The following is a 17020-nucleotide window of genomic DNA, read 5'->3' as shown; positions in this document are numbered from 1 at the left end:
AGGGCCAGGCGAGCCGATCCATCGGCCCCTTGGTTCGTCTATGCGAGACATCTCTAATCTGCTGTTATGAATCCATAAAAAAGAAAAAGCATGTACATGTACAGTCCTTTTGTCAATCCACTGCTGGGTGATGGCCTCGCTGTAATATGGGTGCTTGTTCATTCATTTAATGCTGTAATTTAGTTGGAGTTAAGTGAGTCCAGTTAAGCATATACGTCAAGAATACATTCAAGATGGTGTATACAGTTAAAAAGTGCAATAAGTGATGTCTTAATAAAAATGTTACTTGTGGAAAAAATACTCTCGGGAAAACAGGCGCATTCAAAACAATCGTTTGCATTCCTTGTAACACGAGTTGAGTTTCCTCCCAGGCCTCGGTATCGTCATCAAGGTCATAAATTGTCGACTTTTTTGGTAGATGGAAGAAAATCTCTTAAGTGTAATGAAATTAAGCTAAGACTCAGATAATCTGAATGTTTTGTGAGCTTCAATAATGGTTTATAAGTAGTCAATAGAATGAAGGAGGATTCAACGTGCAACATATATTGCCAATAATACTGCAGTCTCAGTGGGCACAACAGTCCTTTGTACCAAGGCCGTAGCCATGGAGTCAACATTGGGGGGGACCAAATCTTTCAGGGGATCTGGGGGTCCTCCCCCCCCAGAAAAAAAAATAATCTAAATTTGAAAACTAATTTCCACCCATTTCGTGCCTAAAATATTTAAAAATTCACTAACACATAGGATGAACTTTTTGTTATTTTTTTACAATGTCTAATAGTGTATTGTATTACATTGCTCTGTATTATTCTTTTTTTACCTTTTCTTGTTTCATTGTATGGGATGGCAGAGATTAGGGATGAAGAGATTACAACCATAACCACAATAATAAAAAACACAGAAATCTATGCATTGTTACATGTAGACAAGTCCAGATATTGTGGGCAAGGTTTAGCAAATTGTTGTTTTTATTTACATAGCATAGCAATTATTATTTTTAATATTTTCTATAGCGATATATTTGAATATTGGGTGGATGTGTCCCCTCCAATGTATTATAATTACGGCCTTGCTTTGTACTAAGGCAAGATCATTTATCAGACATTTGATATCCTAATATAGCTAAACCACATATGTTGCAACTTCTGCCTCATTAAGTCGTAAAAGCATTGATTATTAGTGTGTTCCAGACACATGGTGGTTTGTGAAATGAGTACTGCTTTAAGAGTTGAAAGCAGTTTTGAAAGTACCATGTCTGCTTTAAGTAATTTAAGAATGTGCTTAGAGATATAAGTTCGTTTGTGAAATAAATAAGGATCCTGGATATTTGTTAACCTGTATGTTTTTAAATTTATTTAGATTGGCTAGCTTTTCGTTTTGATATTGCTTTATATTGTTTTTGGACCATGCGACCTTAATTATCGTCATGGTAACTTTTTTACAAAGCAATTTTGAAGTAAATGGCAGACGTATGCTTAACAAATGTATCGTAAACGTACATACTAACATGAAGAGGGGTGACATGGCAATAGTTCTCGTGCAATGAAGTCATCTTTGTGCGAGGCACCGAGAACGACAACGGCAAGATATCTGAAGGTGAAGATTCGTGCGACGAGCAGACCATCTGCGCCAAAGAGGAGTCCTCTGCTCGACCGCGTGCCGGGGGGTCTTGGGGCCGCACCTTGGCGAATAAAGCCAGCACATCAAGAGAGAGATGAAAAGCTGCAATGTGCAATTTGGCTGCATAACCTGCATCATAAACATCGCGGATGTGGAATCGGTGCACGAACTGCGCTAAGTATATTGTCCCAGTAGCTCATATTACATGATGAGAATGAAGCTTAGAACTTTTAATGAAGAAAGCACATTTGATGCACATTACCAAGTGAATGCTTACGTAACCTTCGCCTCCTCTGTGGGTGCAGTGTTTTCTTTGCGTTGGTCGGATGCCTTTTGCTTAACGTTTCTGTTGTAAAAAGTTTGCTACCAAGTAATGATCTGCAGCACTAATTCGTATTGATATTCTCATGTAATAAAATATTTAGATGAAAGACATTACCTGGTTGCCTGATAGTGGTTTTGGTGTCCATATATTGTGTATTATGGTTTTGGAAAAAAAGGTCTTTGATAAACCCCTAAATAGCCCAAATTAACCAGACCTAGATCCCCATGCCACACATGCCATTCCTATCCATCACCATGCTGGTCAGTGCAGATTGAAGATGGGAATTGCAGACATGGGGGCATAGAAGTGCAGTACAATGGCCATTTTATACTGTGCTCTGCGTGTTTTTTCGTTCACATAAAGTCAGAAAATAACATATGAATCAAAATTAACATGTATTTATAGTAAAGTAATAAAAAATTACTACAAAAGATTTAGAAGTAGTTATTCGAGATTAACGATTATACTGTAAATCACTTTCACGAATCAGCCTCCAAATGTCGTCTCCCATCATGTTCTCGTTATACTGTCCTAGGTAGCGGCGTTTAAAGTCCAGTATATCCTGGTGGAAGCGCTTGCCGTGCTCCTCCGAGTACGCTCCCATGTTCTTGAATTGATCAAAATGAGCATCAAGGATATGGACTTTAAGGGATATCCTACAGCCCTTTGTGCCGTAGTTCTTCACCAGAGTCTCAACCAGCGTCACATGAATCTTGACTTAAAGCTTTTGTGACTGCAGGAATTCATATTCTTTGGGTCTTTCGGTAAAGTCACGTAGATAGGTTCAAAGAAAATAACAAAAAACTACGACGTTTCGATTGCAACACAAGCGTTCATCATCGGGAAGAGTTTTTTTTTTAACCTATATACGTGACTTTACCGAAAGACCCAAATAATACAGCTCTACATAGTTTTCGACCTTGTGATTGCCCAGGAAGCCACGAACCACTGCGACAAAGCTGTTCCAATCGCTTTCTCCTTACTAGTGAGCTTCTTGGGGAATTCATTAGCTCTCCAGGATCTTCTTTATCTGTGGTCCGACGAAGACACCAGCTTTGACCTTTGCCTCAGACAGCTTAGGGAAGAAGTCTTGAAGGTACTTGAAGGCTGCCGACTCCTTATCTACAGCTCTGACAAATTGTTTCATAAGGCCCAATTTGATGTGCAGTGGTGGCATCAGCACCTTCCGGGGTCCACCAGTGGCTCCCACTTCATGTTGTTCATCCCACACAGAAAACTTCGGTCCGCTGTGGCCAGTCCCGCCTGTGGTAGTGCGCATTGGTGTCCCTGCTGTCCCAAAGGCAAAGATAGCAGGGAAACTTGGTAAAACCGCCTTGGAGACACATCACGAATGCCACCATTTTGAAGTATCCGATGACCTCCCAGCCGTACTCATCATATTTCAAGGCATCCAGAAAGGTCTTGATGCTATTGTAATCCTCTTTGAGGTGCACCGAGTGAGCCAGGGGAAGAGATGGGTACTTGTTACCATTATGGAGCAGCACGACTTTGAGGCTCCTGGATGAACTGTCAATGAAGTGGCGCCACTCATTCTGGTTACAGGCGATCCCTATTGCCTTGAAGAGACTGATTACATTGTGGCAGAAGCAGAGCCCATCTTGACGGGTGAAGAAGCTGCAAAAAGGTTGGTGCCGCTTCCTCTGATCTGCGACTTGCACACTTTCATCCAACAAGTTCCACTGCTTGAACCTAGACATCAACAGCTCGGCATTGGACTTGGTGAGACCAAGATCTCTGATCAAGTCCTTGAGGTCTTTTTTGTTGGGGTAGTATGGGTTTCTCTCTTCAGCTCCACCTCTAAAATTGTCATCTGGATCGACGTCTTCCTCGCTCTCCTGAGTTGCTGCTTCTCTTCTAAAGACGGCTGTTCTCTCTCCGAAGGAGTGGGTACGGGGAGCTCATGGCAGTGTGGCACCGGAGCGATGGATGAAGGAAGGTCCGGATACGTGATACCAGGTACATTCTTGCCTGAAGGGTGCACCATGCAGAAGTAGCAGTTGCTTGTGTGGTCAGTGCAAATTCTTGAGATCGCAAACTTCATGGCTCTCTTTTCCCCTCTGTACCATCCTACAAAAATAACTGTATTTCACCCATGACTAATGTGTAAGAGATTCTCACAACATGATATATTTTTTCAATAACATTGAAAATTGTAAAACATTTTAAAATTAGAAACTTTTCAATTTGAAATATATTAACAAATTTTATAACGTAAAATTCCAAGCAACAATTGTCCATCTTACCTTCCAGAGTTTGTTTGCATTGCTCGCAGGTGAAATGAGGTGCCCAGAGTTTGTCTTGATCCCCGACAGACATGCCGAAATATGCCTTGTAGGCCTCACACATCTAGCAGATGCTTCCACAGAGTACTTTTTCGCTCTTGTCTCGATAAATTGGCCGCAGACATAGCAAAATGCGTCTGTTGGATGCTTGCAGTCTCTTGATGCCATCTCAGAAAAAATGCAGATGTGTATCCAATTAGGCAGTTGGAACTAAACTGAACTATTTATATTACTGGAAAGTTCTAGAATGTTCTAGAAGTTACTAGTTTACTCAGCACTGAATCTGCAATGTTCTGGAACATAGGTACATTTAAAAATATATCTATCCTAGTCACAAAAGCAAAGTTTGTGGCGAATAATAGCCATTTTCTGTACTTTTGAGGCATAAGCAATTAAGAAATAACACTTACTACCCAGGAACACATTTTTTTTGTGTTACACAGTATAATCAATATGCTGTTCACTCCATATGGATGACCATATGCAATGTCACTATTGGTCTTGCATAAGAAGCCATGTGGAATTACATTTAAGAGTATTTTGCTGCTAGAAATGTCCACATGATGAGCCACTTCGTTGAGCTATCACTTCATTGAGCTATCATTTTACCAGCATATCTGGTAAAATAAAATAGTTTAGTTGAATTTTGCATTTTAAAATGTATGATCACCATGAATTAATTTTCACAATTTAAATGAATTTTCACAATTCAGAGTTGCAATTCGATTCATTATCTTACAGGGTGGCAATACTAAAATAACGAATCGAATTGCAACTCTGAATTGTGACAATTCATTTAAATTGTGATAATTAATTAATGGTGATCGCAATGAGAATCGGAACCTGGTCTGCTAGAAAGCTATTGGTTTCTCATAATGGATCCGATTACCTGGAAATGTGTCAGGATAAGTTATTATTTTGTAAAATCAAGTGGGGAAAATGAACTGGTCAGGAAAGAGTCGAGTGGAAGTTGTTCCTGGTCAGCTGTGCTACGAGAGTCGACATTGACCTGTGTGCTTTCACAATTCCTCCTGGCCCTGCTGATGCTTCTGCTGCCTTGACACTTAAGTTGGCCCCAAAATGCACAAATGTCGTTTATTAGAAACATATAAAAAACAATGCTGTTTCGAAGTACAGTACTGTACAGTAACTTCCACACCCCCCCCCCCCCCAGTAGTTGCATGTGTATGACTACATGTAATCAGCTACAGAGATACATAATTACATAAAATGTTTCACAAACTGGTTCAAATTTCGTTGTTGAACGATGAATGGTGTCCATTTGGTGCTACGGTACATTATATAAAGCCTGTATTGTTATTTACTGCCAATTATTCTCGTGATGGTCACAGATATAGGGATATTACGTTACTATTCACTGAAACATGTATTATCCCTGCCAACACTGTACTCCAAATGGAAATGTGATGTTTGCACCAGCAGGTCATAACGTATGTCATGATGCTTTGCCAGCACCCCCAAAGCCGACATGCGTGAAGCCTTGTGCTAAACCCTGCACGTTACTTGCTGATATGGGTGGGGCAGGCACCCAGGGGGTGGCAGCGATAGAATATTAACATAAGCCATAAGAGGTTATGTGCACACCCATAGCTGCTATCGCAGCCACACAAATGTAAATGGTTACACGGTATGGCAGGGGACAAAGGAACCTCAGACTACGGAGGGATAAGTGGAATATGGGAGATATGTTGTTTATAGGTCGCTTTCTATCTCACTCTTTCTCTCCCTCTGTGTGTCAATGCTAGTGTAGTGAGTTAAACTGAGTCGCAGACGTTGTTCTTTAGAGGCAACACATTTATTTTAGCATCAACACGTAACACAAAGGGGTAACTACCCCTTCACCAGATACAACCTAGGGTGGTGGCCACCCAGCTAACTAGCCTATACGGTGGAGTTACAGCTACGAAGAGTCTGACCCTCACTCGGGTCCCGACCACGTGTTGATGCCTGTAGAGCTGCCAGCTTGTAGGACGTAGAGCTTCAGCTTGTAGAATGCAGCGACCCTGGTCCCTCTCAGGGACCCGCCTTATATCCCCCCACGGGTGGGGGCTGTTACGCCCTTGGCCCCGCCTGCCTTCTGGGGCCTTCTAGTTCCCTCTCAATCCCTCTTGAGAGTTCTCTCCGGACACGTTCCCCCACCTGGGGGCCTCTCTGTGGAAACTTCAGATCACGTGTCTGCGGGGTCAACCAGAGTGCCATGGCCCAGGGCAACCCTGCCCCTGGGCTGACCCTCTCCTACTCCCCCCTGTGGAAACCCACACTACACGCTATGCATGGTGCCCGCGCTATCCCAGCGCATGCCAAGCCCCGCTAGGGCTGGTATTACACCCCTCCTACGGGGTGTACGTAATGACAGTGCATCACGTGCCGTGGCCCTCACAGGCCGGCACCATACAGTGACATCCCTGATGTCACTTCACTAGGACCGCCGTTCAAAGGTTTTTTGGTCAATTCACTCCAAGTTGGAGGCCTGACTATGTGTTTTCCTAATGTACGAGGTTCAATGTGATCGATTAGGTGGCGGTCCCCAGCAGAAGTATGGAAATGGCAGTGCCCAAGCCCGTGTGAACGACCGCTTCACGCTGGGAGTCACTCAAAAGTTGACAGCGGGCGTGTGAGGGAGGTGGGGAGGGGTGAAACGGGAAAGTCGGGGTCACGTAAATGGCGCTGGAGAACCCCGTACGACCGCTCCCCTATCGGAAACAAATCAGGGAGTTAGGGCCCAGAGTGGGCGTAAACCAGAAAGGGGAGGCACAGGGGCAGAAGCTGCTCAGTCTGCAGGATTTGTTCTAACTTTACCAATGGAGAGATCCTGGTGCATTTGGTTGATGGTTCTGCTGAGGATAGTGTCTTTTCTCTTTGGCTTTCTTTTGCTAATAAAACATGTTTACATCTCTTTTTATGTACTGAGTTGTGTATTTTTGTTTAGATATCCGTCATTTTATTAACTAAAACATTCTACCAATAATATTTTTTTTGGGTTAGATCGCGTAAATATATAAATGTGTCATTAAACCCGCCACCACCCGACACAGCCAACTAGTAAGCTAGTTGTCACGTAAACAAAACATGCCAATTCGTCACGAGTACAGTATACCGGTGTGTTGGGGAGCCAAGCCACAACTTTACAATTTGAGTACGACGTTTCGCCAGTAATTACAACAAAGGCACCTTTTTGGTGTCCTCTGGTCTAACACCGTTTGGGACTAGGCAAAAAAAAAGCTGTCTCTGGTGTGGACCAATCAGTTTCAAAGACAATGCATATATTATCAGAGTATGTTTTTTGTTTGCATTCTGACCACAAGTTTTGTGGTTAATGCAGACATGATTCCTTGTAAAAGTTTTCAGTTTGGTGTTTTAACATCTCAACACCTGTTTTGTTGCCAGAAAAATGGGGAAAACCTATTCTCATATTTGGGTACTGGAAAAGGAGGTCCCATGATACAGTCTACCATCGTTCACAGCTTCCCGAACGCCCATGAGGCCTACCCAGGCGTGGAGCCTGTGAGCGCTGCCTTGCGGGGTGCACCATGGTCGGCAGGGTACCGAACGTTTTCTGTTAACTCCCCCTCTGCCCTTCCCCCTCTGTCTTTTTTTTACGATCAGAGGAAACAAGAAGATGGTCGGTGTCGTCGGCACTTTGCTTCGTTCATCATTTTTATTTCAATGCTTTGCTTTATTTAAGACCTCGACACAGAGAAGTTGTCTTTCCGTGTGCCTATGCATGTGTCTCTGTCTCTTGTGAGTCTCTCTCGGCTTGTGTCTGTATGTGTGTCTCCGTGTTTATGTTTTGTCTCTCTCTCAAATTTAGCAATCTTTAGAGTTTAGAAGAACGTAATCAACCAGGTGGGGTATTGACTGTTTTGTTGGACGACTCTCTGTGTTGTATTGTATTATATTTCCAAGTTTACTATGTTTGTTTTCTCATTCATTTGTACCTGGTGGTTGCTTGTGTTGCAATCGAAACTTCGTATTCTATTATTATTTTATTTCTTTCCACGTGACTTTACCGAAAGAACCAAAAAAAATAAGTCAAGTTCGATTTCTTGGACATGTAATGAGAAAACAAGACTGAATTTGTTGTTTAGACTGGGAAAATGAACGATACAAAAATCTGAAGACAGCTTATTAAGTTCTGGAATAATATCATGGGCAGGGCTAAATGTAAGTTCATGGTCACCGGCATCTTTGAGAACGGACATGTCACGTAGATTTCAAGTTACTTTTTTTGTTACACGGATGCTCCCGTTTCGCCAGTTGCTCGACTATTTTACACGGGAGGATGCATACTGCGTGAGCGCATCAACAACAAAATGCAGCAGGCAGAGCGACGACAGGGTCCTTCAGGAGTGTTGCACAACTAAAGAGAAAGGAATGTTAATTGCCCAAAACGTTGCATATTATATTTAATTTTAAGGCAGTGTTATTGGAGTGTTTTTAAATCTTTATATTAAGTTCGCATGCTTGCTTGCTTGCGTGCTTGCTTGCTTACGACCGTGCAAATCTTTCGGTCGTGTTTTAACCCACTTCCCGTGATCCAATCGAGCTGACATTTTCCACACAGACTCGTTGTGCCAGACAATTAATGTTCGTGAAAAAAAAATCCCAAAATTTTACACTTTTTAGGCAAAAAATTTTATTTTACATATATTCAAATAGAACTCATTCTTGGCTTTGGCTGAACGGAACGTCACAGTGTAAGAGCCCAGAGCGTAACCCCTCCACAGGCCGTGGCGGAGTAGCGAAGTTGGTAGCGCCCTCGCTTCCCATGCCAAAGGTTGCGGGATCGATCCCCGCGTCCTACACAGGCGAATATATTTTTAAATCCTTTATATTAAGTTCGCTGCCACGCATATAAAGGATTTATAGTGAAAAACTTTGTTTTTACGGGTTATACTTATTTTTACTGTTCCTGTGCTCCACTGTCAACGAGGAATAACCAACGATTGGTTTCGTTTCACATTATTGTCCGGGATTATGTAGTGCAAAGGTTTCACCACGTGGGGGCACTGCTGTCATAAACTTCAAAGAACGTTAATTCGGTACAGTATCTGGAAACGGTGTACCGGAGTATCAATTGCCAAAAGTCAGAGGGCCAAAATTATATCTTGACAAAATATTAAAAAAAAAACTGAAAGGCTACAAGATGTTTGATGCGACACATTTTTTGGGGGAAAAATATATCACCTGGACGAAAATTGGGGACATCGTCTGCTCGAAAGAGCAGAGTGGTGGAAAATTTTATCCTTCCTATGGCATGGTTCATGCAATTTTGACTTCCCAAAAAGTTGGTGCTTAATTTACCAACTCTGGTGAGTCAGTTCCATATCAAGCGTATGATGCAGTTCCAAGATTATAAATGGTTTGGATCAGTCCTTGGTTTGTCAAAGCTTGAATGAGTGCATCAGTGTTTACTGAGTCAAATGTATTTTCCTGGTCTAAAATGATAGCTCAACAAAGTCGCTGAATCTAAATGTGGAGGGAAAAACGGGAGGACCCGGAAGAAAGTCTACACAACCACAGGGAGAACTTGGAAACTTTAAATATACAGGCGTCAGGGTTGGTATTGAACCCGCGACCTCCTGTATACCAGACGAGGTAGTTAACATCTTACCACCACGGAATAGTACGTGTGGACTCACCTTGTATTAATTTCCAGTTCAAACTATCAGGCAGACCTGGAGAATAGTCCGGTGTGGACTCGTGTTGTATTAAATCCCGGATCAGTGTCAGGCAGCTCTGGACAATAGTCCATGAGAACTCAACTTGTATTAATTCACGGTTTAGGGTGTTAGGCAGCCCTGGAGAATAGTTTGTATTGACTTACCCTGTAACATTTCCCTTATTCAGAGAATCAGGTAGACAGCAAGAATACTTTCTTGTTAATACACTTTGTATCAGGTAGATACCTAGATTATATTCTGTTTTAGGATCTTTGTACATTTTCCTTTGGTTCAGAGCAAGGCCTTGGCTCAGAGTAATCAGGCCAATATTGAATGTGTTCCATATTAACTCGGCTCATGCAGTTTTCATTGGTGTAGCAGGATTTGACACATTTAGCATTTAAACAGGGCCAAGTTTGAGTCCTATCACTTTATTATTCACTCCAGTGGAGACTTTGTTTCTTGAGTCTCTGGGACTGCGTTGCAGCTCAACTGAAACAGGCACAGGACGGTGACAAATGGGAGGGGACCTGGGGTAAGGATGGCTCGCTTCTAGTTGTCTTATAATACCCCTGCCCACTCCTTGATCGGTGGTTCCATTTGGAGTGTTCCTGGATCTTCTTTCAACTTGTGTTTCCAGTTTATCTTGATCAAGGCACAGGAAAACTGGAGGAGAGCTGCCCTGGCAGTCTGATCAGCTTGTGTGGAGTCCCACATGTATGACCCGTGAGTGATGTGAAAAGCACTGTCTTTTTTCAGGGTCTGATCAGCCAGAGCTCAGCCCTGTCCACGTGATCTACTTACCCCAAGCTGCATTCTTGGAAGTGCTGAGGATGAGACTTTGCACGGGTCCGATGATCTTGTGCTGAGCCCCTGTTGGAGTATCCAACATGTGCATTGATATTCTGGAAAGCACTGGAAAGACTTGTGGGGGCCTCCCACATTGTGCCTGGTGGTTTTGGGACTCTACGTACGTGAAGCGTGTGTCATACAGGACCATGTTGTCTTTTTTCTTTATCTAGAATAAAAGTACTCCTCCAATACGGGCTAGTCTGGTCCTGGTTAAATTAAATGTATTGTTCAGTTGTTACAAAAGGTATCTAGTTACATTTCTTATTTTCTATCGTCTCGCCTTTTTAAACTTCAGCATTTTTCACGGGCGAAAATGTAATTGAGTACATTTTCAAAATCCTTGTGCTGACTTATTTATGTATGTTTTGTCTGGGGGCATCTCTGTTAGGGCTGGTGTGTGGGTGAAACTCAATTATCTGAGGAGTGTAATAACCGAGCCCTCACGACTTGCGACCCAAAGGTTTCCAGATTATTTAATGGCGTGGCAGTTGAAACAATGGGAATGTGTATTCAATATATCCACCTCTGTCCAACCAGCAATATAAACGGGTATACCACAGTCGATTGGCAGATACCGCGTGTAGATGAGTAAAGCATGGGTACACGCACCTCTTCCCAGAATGTGTGATCGACATTGAATTTGAGGTCAAAATGCCCCCTGTAAGAGTCTAAACCCCTCGAGTGAAGGTCCTTCCACCAGCAGTGGAGTGAGCAAGCAATTACCAGCAGGGCTTATAACTTTACTTTTTTTCTTATTCGAAAAAACATGTGTTTATAATGACCACAGGATGAAGTGTTTTCGTTTGAGATAAAATTGTGCAGTTGACCTTGACACTAAAGTAGTAAAAATATTTGTATAAGCAAACCATGAATTTAGGAGCAGTTGCCAAACCTAAGCCACCACTTACTCGGCCACCTGTTGGTATCTCGCCGGCCGCTTGGCCAGTTTCCACTCTGGCTCCTCATCATTGGCTCCCCGCGTATCCACTACACCACTGTCTGCCGAGCCGCTTGATGAAGTCTGCCTCTCCCCTTCACTATAGTATCACTACCCACTGAAAGGTTCCTTGTCTGAACCTGCCCCGAAAGTAAAAAGTTAGATAGCTAGCATGATTATCTTAATTAACCATTGCCCATTTATGAACAAATAAAGGTATATAATAATGAGGAAAACGTGGTCATTTATCGGATTAAATGGCCCAATTACTCAGTCCCTTTTAAAATAGAGACTGCCCCGACATTCTGCCTCAAGGTGGGAAACCCTCTATAAGCTACACCCAGCGTGACGCAACCGATGCTGATGACATCTAAAAGCTCTTCCCAGCAATCAAATAATTTGATGAACGTTTGTGTTTATTTCTTCCTCAAGTCTCCTCTCGATGGTGCCTTCAAAAAAATCCTGCATTAGACACCATCTGAGAAAAAGCAGCAGGTAAAACATGCCTTTAGGGCAATTTATTCTTACTATAAATAATTTCTTGAATTTCCCGGCTGTTTCAACACTCCTGGAGGGATTTGGTGTCCCTGCCAAAAACAGATTTGCTGCCACTTAACGCAGGTAATGGTAAATACCAATATTATTTTGTTCCAGTGGAATTAATATCTGCTGAAGAAAATTGCAAGAGTAGCATGGCATCCAAAAATAAATATGTATTAACAAGAAAATTCCAACTGTCTCCGTATTCAAACAAACAATGGGATAATATTATTCACCACTATTGACGTCCTTGAGCCATTTTTTTGCAGGGAAATCCCTCCACGTGGCGGAGGGAAACTGGACTCAACAACGCGGTGGAGTCGCTTGAGTGCCATGGTGAGGACCTCTCAAATGAGGATCTGATGCAGCTGGAACAATCACGAGCTGAGAAAGAGGCCGATGAAACCAATCTCACCATCAAAAATACGAATTGGAATTCACTGGCAATCACTGCCACAAGGATATGAAGAATAAAAAAATGCTGCTTGTCTTTGGACTGATTTTTTTAAACGTTCTGCAATCACTGTCCACCGCAGTTGCTTCTGCTGGACAGCAGTTAGCGCTGTGTTATTACATATGTATAGGTGGCACGCAAAGTTCCGACCATAGGTTGCCGGATGAAACTGAAGTTCCTGAGAAAAAAAACATATATGAGAAGAAATATTTCAAAAAATCCAAGTGGACATAGGTAATCAGCTTACTTGCTGTGCTTCTGATTATGAACAATAGCATATGCCTATAGAAATGAAATAACTTTCCCTCAAATGCTGTGGACTTTAAAAAAATTGTTTAAGCATTTGTATTCAAACTTTGAAAAATGTATGCAAATCATTACAACGATTTCATCTTTTTTTCAGAGTCCTTAACGAGTATTAGTTTCAGGTTGGACAGGTTTTGTATCTTGTGTGTATCTAAAATCGCAGTACATTTATTTAAAATCCAACACTCTTTGTATATATATGGGACTTTTTTGCCAGTCTCAAAAGGCTGTCTATCTCTGGTGTAAGCCAATTAGTTTCAAAGACCAAAGCATATGTTACACTGGTCGACAGCCAAAATTCTTCCGAAATAAATGTAGTCCAACTTTACTAATTCTGGGTCACTGAGAATGAAAATGATGCTTAAAATTAGTTATTGGCTCTAGTTTTCAAGATATGCTGCTGGGTCCGTATATACGACCCTTGACTTGGGAATGGTGGAGGATAAGTGAATTCTAAAAGGAAGGGATCTCAGTTTAAACAAGAGATGACAAAAATACATATTTCACTGGATCTATGAATACATCTATGGCTGGGTTTGGACAGTACTTGCTTTTTAAGCAAAACAACGAAGGATGCAATCTGAACCTGCTATTGCATCATACATTATGGATTTCTAGAAGTTATGGATGATGCAATCATTACTAGGCTTACTTCCCTCTGCTGAATAAATTGCCCTATATCAGCTCTAGAAATCATGCAGTGACGTGCTCTCTTATGTATCAGTGTTTGATTTTGTAAAAGGAACACATTTCTGTTGAGCCAAAGTGAGCAGAGATGCCTCGTACTGGTGTGAACAAAGCAGATAACTTCTGCTATGTTTGTGGTTAAGTGACTTTTGCATCTCAAAAGTACAGTATAACCACTATGGTTAAGAAAGCCTATCACCTTTATTGGCTGCAAATTTGGAGATCAGGACAAGATGTGGGCCCCACGCATATTCTGCAACACTTGTGCAACAAATATTCACCAGTGGTTGAACATGAAAAGTAAATCTATGCCTTTTGCAGTGCCAATGATTTGGAGAGAGCCAACAGATCATATCAGCAATTGATACTTCTGCATGGTGCCTCCAATTGGGATAGGTATGTCAAAGAAGAAAAAGTGGACTGTGCATTATCCAAAAATGCCATCAGCTATACGCCCAGTACCCCACCGAGAAGGACTGCCGGTTCCTAATGCACCAGAATCATTCTCACTTGAGTCAGACGAGGAAGAGGATGAAACTTCTGGTCTTGAACCATCAAGGTCACATGCCCCCGATTTTCTCCCATCCTCCTCCTCTGAACCACACCTCATAACACATGCTGAACTGAAAGACCTTAATTCTAGATTTGAAGCTTTCGTGACTGCAAGGATTCATACTCTTAGTTCTTTCGGTAAAGTCACGTAGGTAAAAAATGAAATTAACATTAATAAAAATAAAACAATAAAAATCACGACGTTTCGGAGGCAACACAAGCTTCCGTCTTCAGGTGAAACCGTCACAGCAAAATATCTGTACCTTATATAGTGGTTAAGGGGGGAGGAGCCAGGAAGGGCAGCGGGGGAGGAGGAGTTGTGAAGTGGTCAATTACTGCTTTTGTTATACTGCTGGGTGGGTAAATGAATTAGATACGATTAAGCCGCTCTTTGTTATGCTGTTTGTGTGCAAGTCACTGTGGGATGAATGGACTCGTGGTCAGTGACGTGTTGCGCAAGTAACTGTGGATGTACATAATAGAAAAGGAGCGGAAATGCCCATGTTTATACCAGTGTTGGCTGACAATAAAGAGTACTGTTAAACGTTAGGGATGTTAACACTATGTGTTACTTGCCCACAAACAGCATAACAAAGAGCGGCTTAATCGTATCTAATTCATTTACCCACCCAGCAGTATAACAAAAGCAGTAATTGACCACTTCACAACTCCTCCTCCCCCGCTGCCCTTCCTGGCTCCTCCCCCCTTAACCACTATATAAGGTACAGATATTTTGCTGTGACGGTTTCACCTGAAGACGGAAGCTTGTGTTGCCTCCGAAACGGCGTGATTTTTATTGCTTTATATTTATTAATTTTAATTTAATTTTTTAACTACGTGACTTTACTGAAAGACCTTGCCAGGGATTTGGAACTACCCAAGTGTAAGGCAGAGCTGTTGGGCTCCAGACTGCAGCAGTGGCATCTCCTGGCAGGTGATGTTTGGGTTTCCATGTTCCATGACTGTCAAAATAATCTTATCCCATTATTCTTCATGGAAGGTGATCTTGTAGCCTGCAACAACATCAACGGTGTGATGGCAGCCCTCAACATCGTTCATGATCCACATCAGTGGAGACTGTTAATTGATTAATCGAATATGAGTCTTAAAGCTGTTTTGCTGCATAATGGCAATGTTTTGCCATCAATTCCAGTTGGTCATGCAGTCCATATGAAGCAAACATATGACAACATGAAACAAATTTTGAGGTGCATAAACTATGACCAACATCAGTGGCAGCTTTGTGCCGATTTGAAGGTTGTTGCTCTCTTGCTTGGTCTGCAGACTGGATACACAAAGGACTGCTGTTTTCTCTGTGAATGGGATAGTCATGCGAGAGATTCCCACTACATCAAGATAGATTAGCCACTCCAACAGTCTTTGGAGCCTGGGAGGAAAAGTGTTCAGCATCCACCACTTGTTGAATCAAGGAAGATTTTGTTACCACCCTTACACATCAAGCTGGGTCTGATGAAGAAATTTGTCAAAGCCATTGACAATACACAAGCAGCTTTCAAGTATCTCTGTGGAAATGTCTAAGGTTAAGTGAAGCTAAGATAAAGTAAGGTGTCTTTGTTGGTCTTCAGATTCGTGAACTTCTTCGAGATTAAGCATTTGACAGTGCACTGTGTGACAAGGAAAAGGCAGCATGGAAAAGCCTTCCAGTTAGTGGCAACAGTTTTTCTTGAAAACAACAAGGCAGACAAATGCAAGGAGTTGGTGGAAAACTCCGTCAAGGCATACAAAAGCTTTGGTTGCAACATGCCACTAAAGATACATTTTTTGCACTCTCATCTCGATTTTTTCCCACCGAACTGCGGAGCAGTGAGCGACGAGCATGGCGAGCGATTTCATCAGGATATTGCAACAATGAAGAAACGCTTTCAGGGCAAATGGAGCCCATCAATGCTTGCAGACTTTCATCAGGATATTGCAACAATGAAGAAACGCTTTCAGGGCAAATGGAGCCCATCAATGCTTGCAGACTTTCATCAGGATATTGCAACAATGAAGAAACGCTTTCAGGGCAAATGGAGCCCATCAATGCTTGCAGACTTTCATCAGGATATTGCAACAATGAAGAAACGCTTTCAGGGCAAATGGAGCCCATCAATGCTTGCAGACTATTGCTGGACAGTGACAAGAGATGCTCCATTTAATGCATATGTAGTGTACTAATTCAGATACACTAGTAGGAGGCATTATCCCTATTGTTTATTCTGGCTCTCACAGCCATAGGTGATAACTCCATACTGGGTCGGGACCACGTCAACAGCAGCACGACAAGTTCCACTCCCGACGGCAGCAGCCCCTACTATGAGTTGGAGCTCGCCTTTTATTCTCCCCAGCATGGCCAGGCTCAGCCCTCGGCCACGCACCCTTCTGGATCCCCCAGAAGGATCCGAGCTTGGCCCACGGGCCCAACTGGTAGAACGGGCTTCTACCCATAATTCCATTGTCTACCAATCTCCCAGCGCCACGCGCTACAGTGACTCATTCAATGTCACTACACATACAAGAGACAAGCCAAGAAGCGCCGAGAAGACACTGAATAAGGACTAAACTATGTACTTATTTATACATAATTGTTGTTTGTCTTTTCTTTAATAATACATGTTATTTATATAACCCTTTTGCTGATTTTTTTAAAGTGTTACATGAACAGGACAGGTGACATTATCATGTAAAGCAACCATAAACACATAAAAAGACCTAGGTTTACAATTTATGAGTAAAACTCTACTATCTACACAATATACA

The sequence above is a fragment of the Lethenteron reissneri genome, chromosome 30 (assembly GCF_015708825.2).
Source record: "Lethenteron reissneri isolate LAM-NWPU_2019-01 chromosome 30, ASM1570882v1, whole genome shotgun sequence".
NCBI classification, from domain to species: domain Eukaryota; kingdom Metazoa; phylum Chordata; class Hyperoartia; order Petromyzontiformes; family Petromyzontidae; genus Lethenteron; species Lethenteron reissneri.
The sequence above is the reverse complement of the archived record's forward strand: the minus strand, read 5'-3'. Positions refer to the sequence as shown.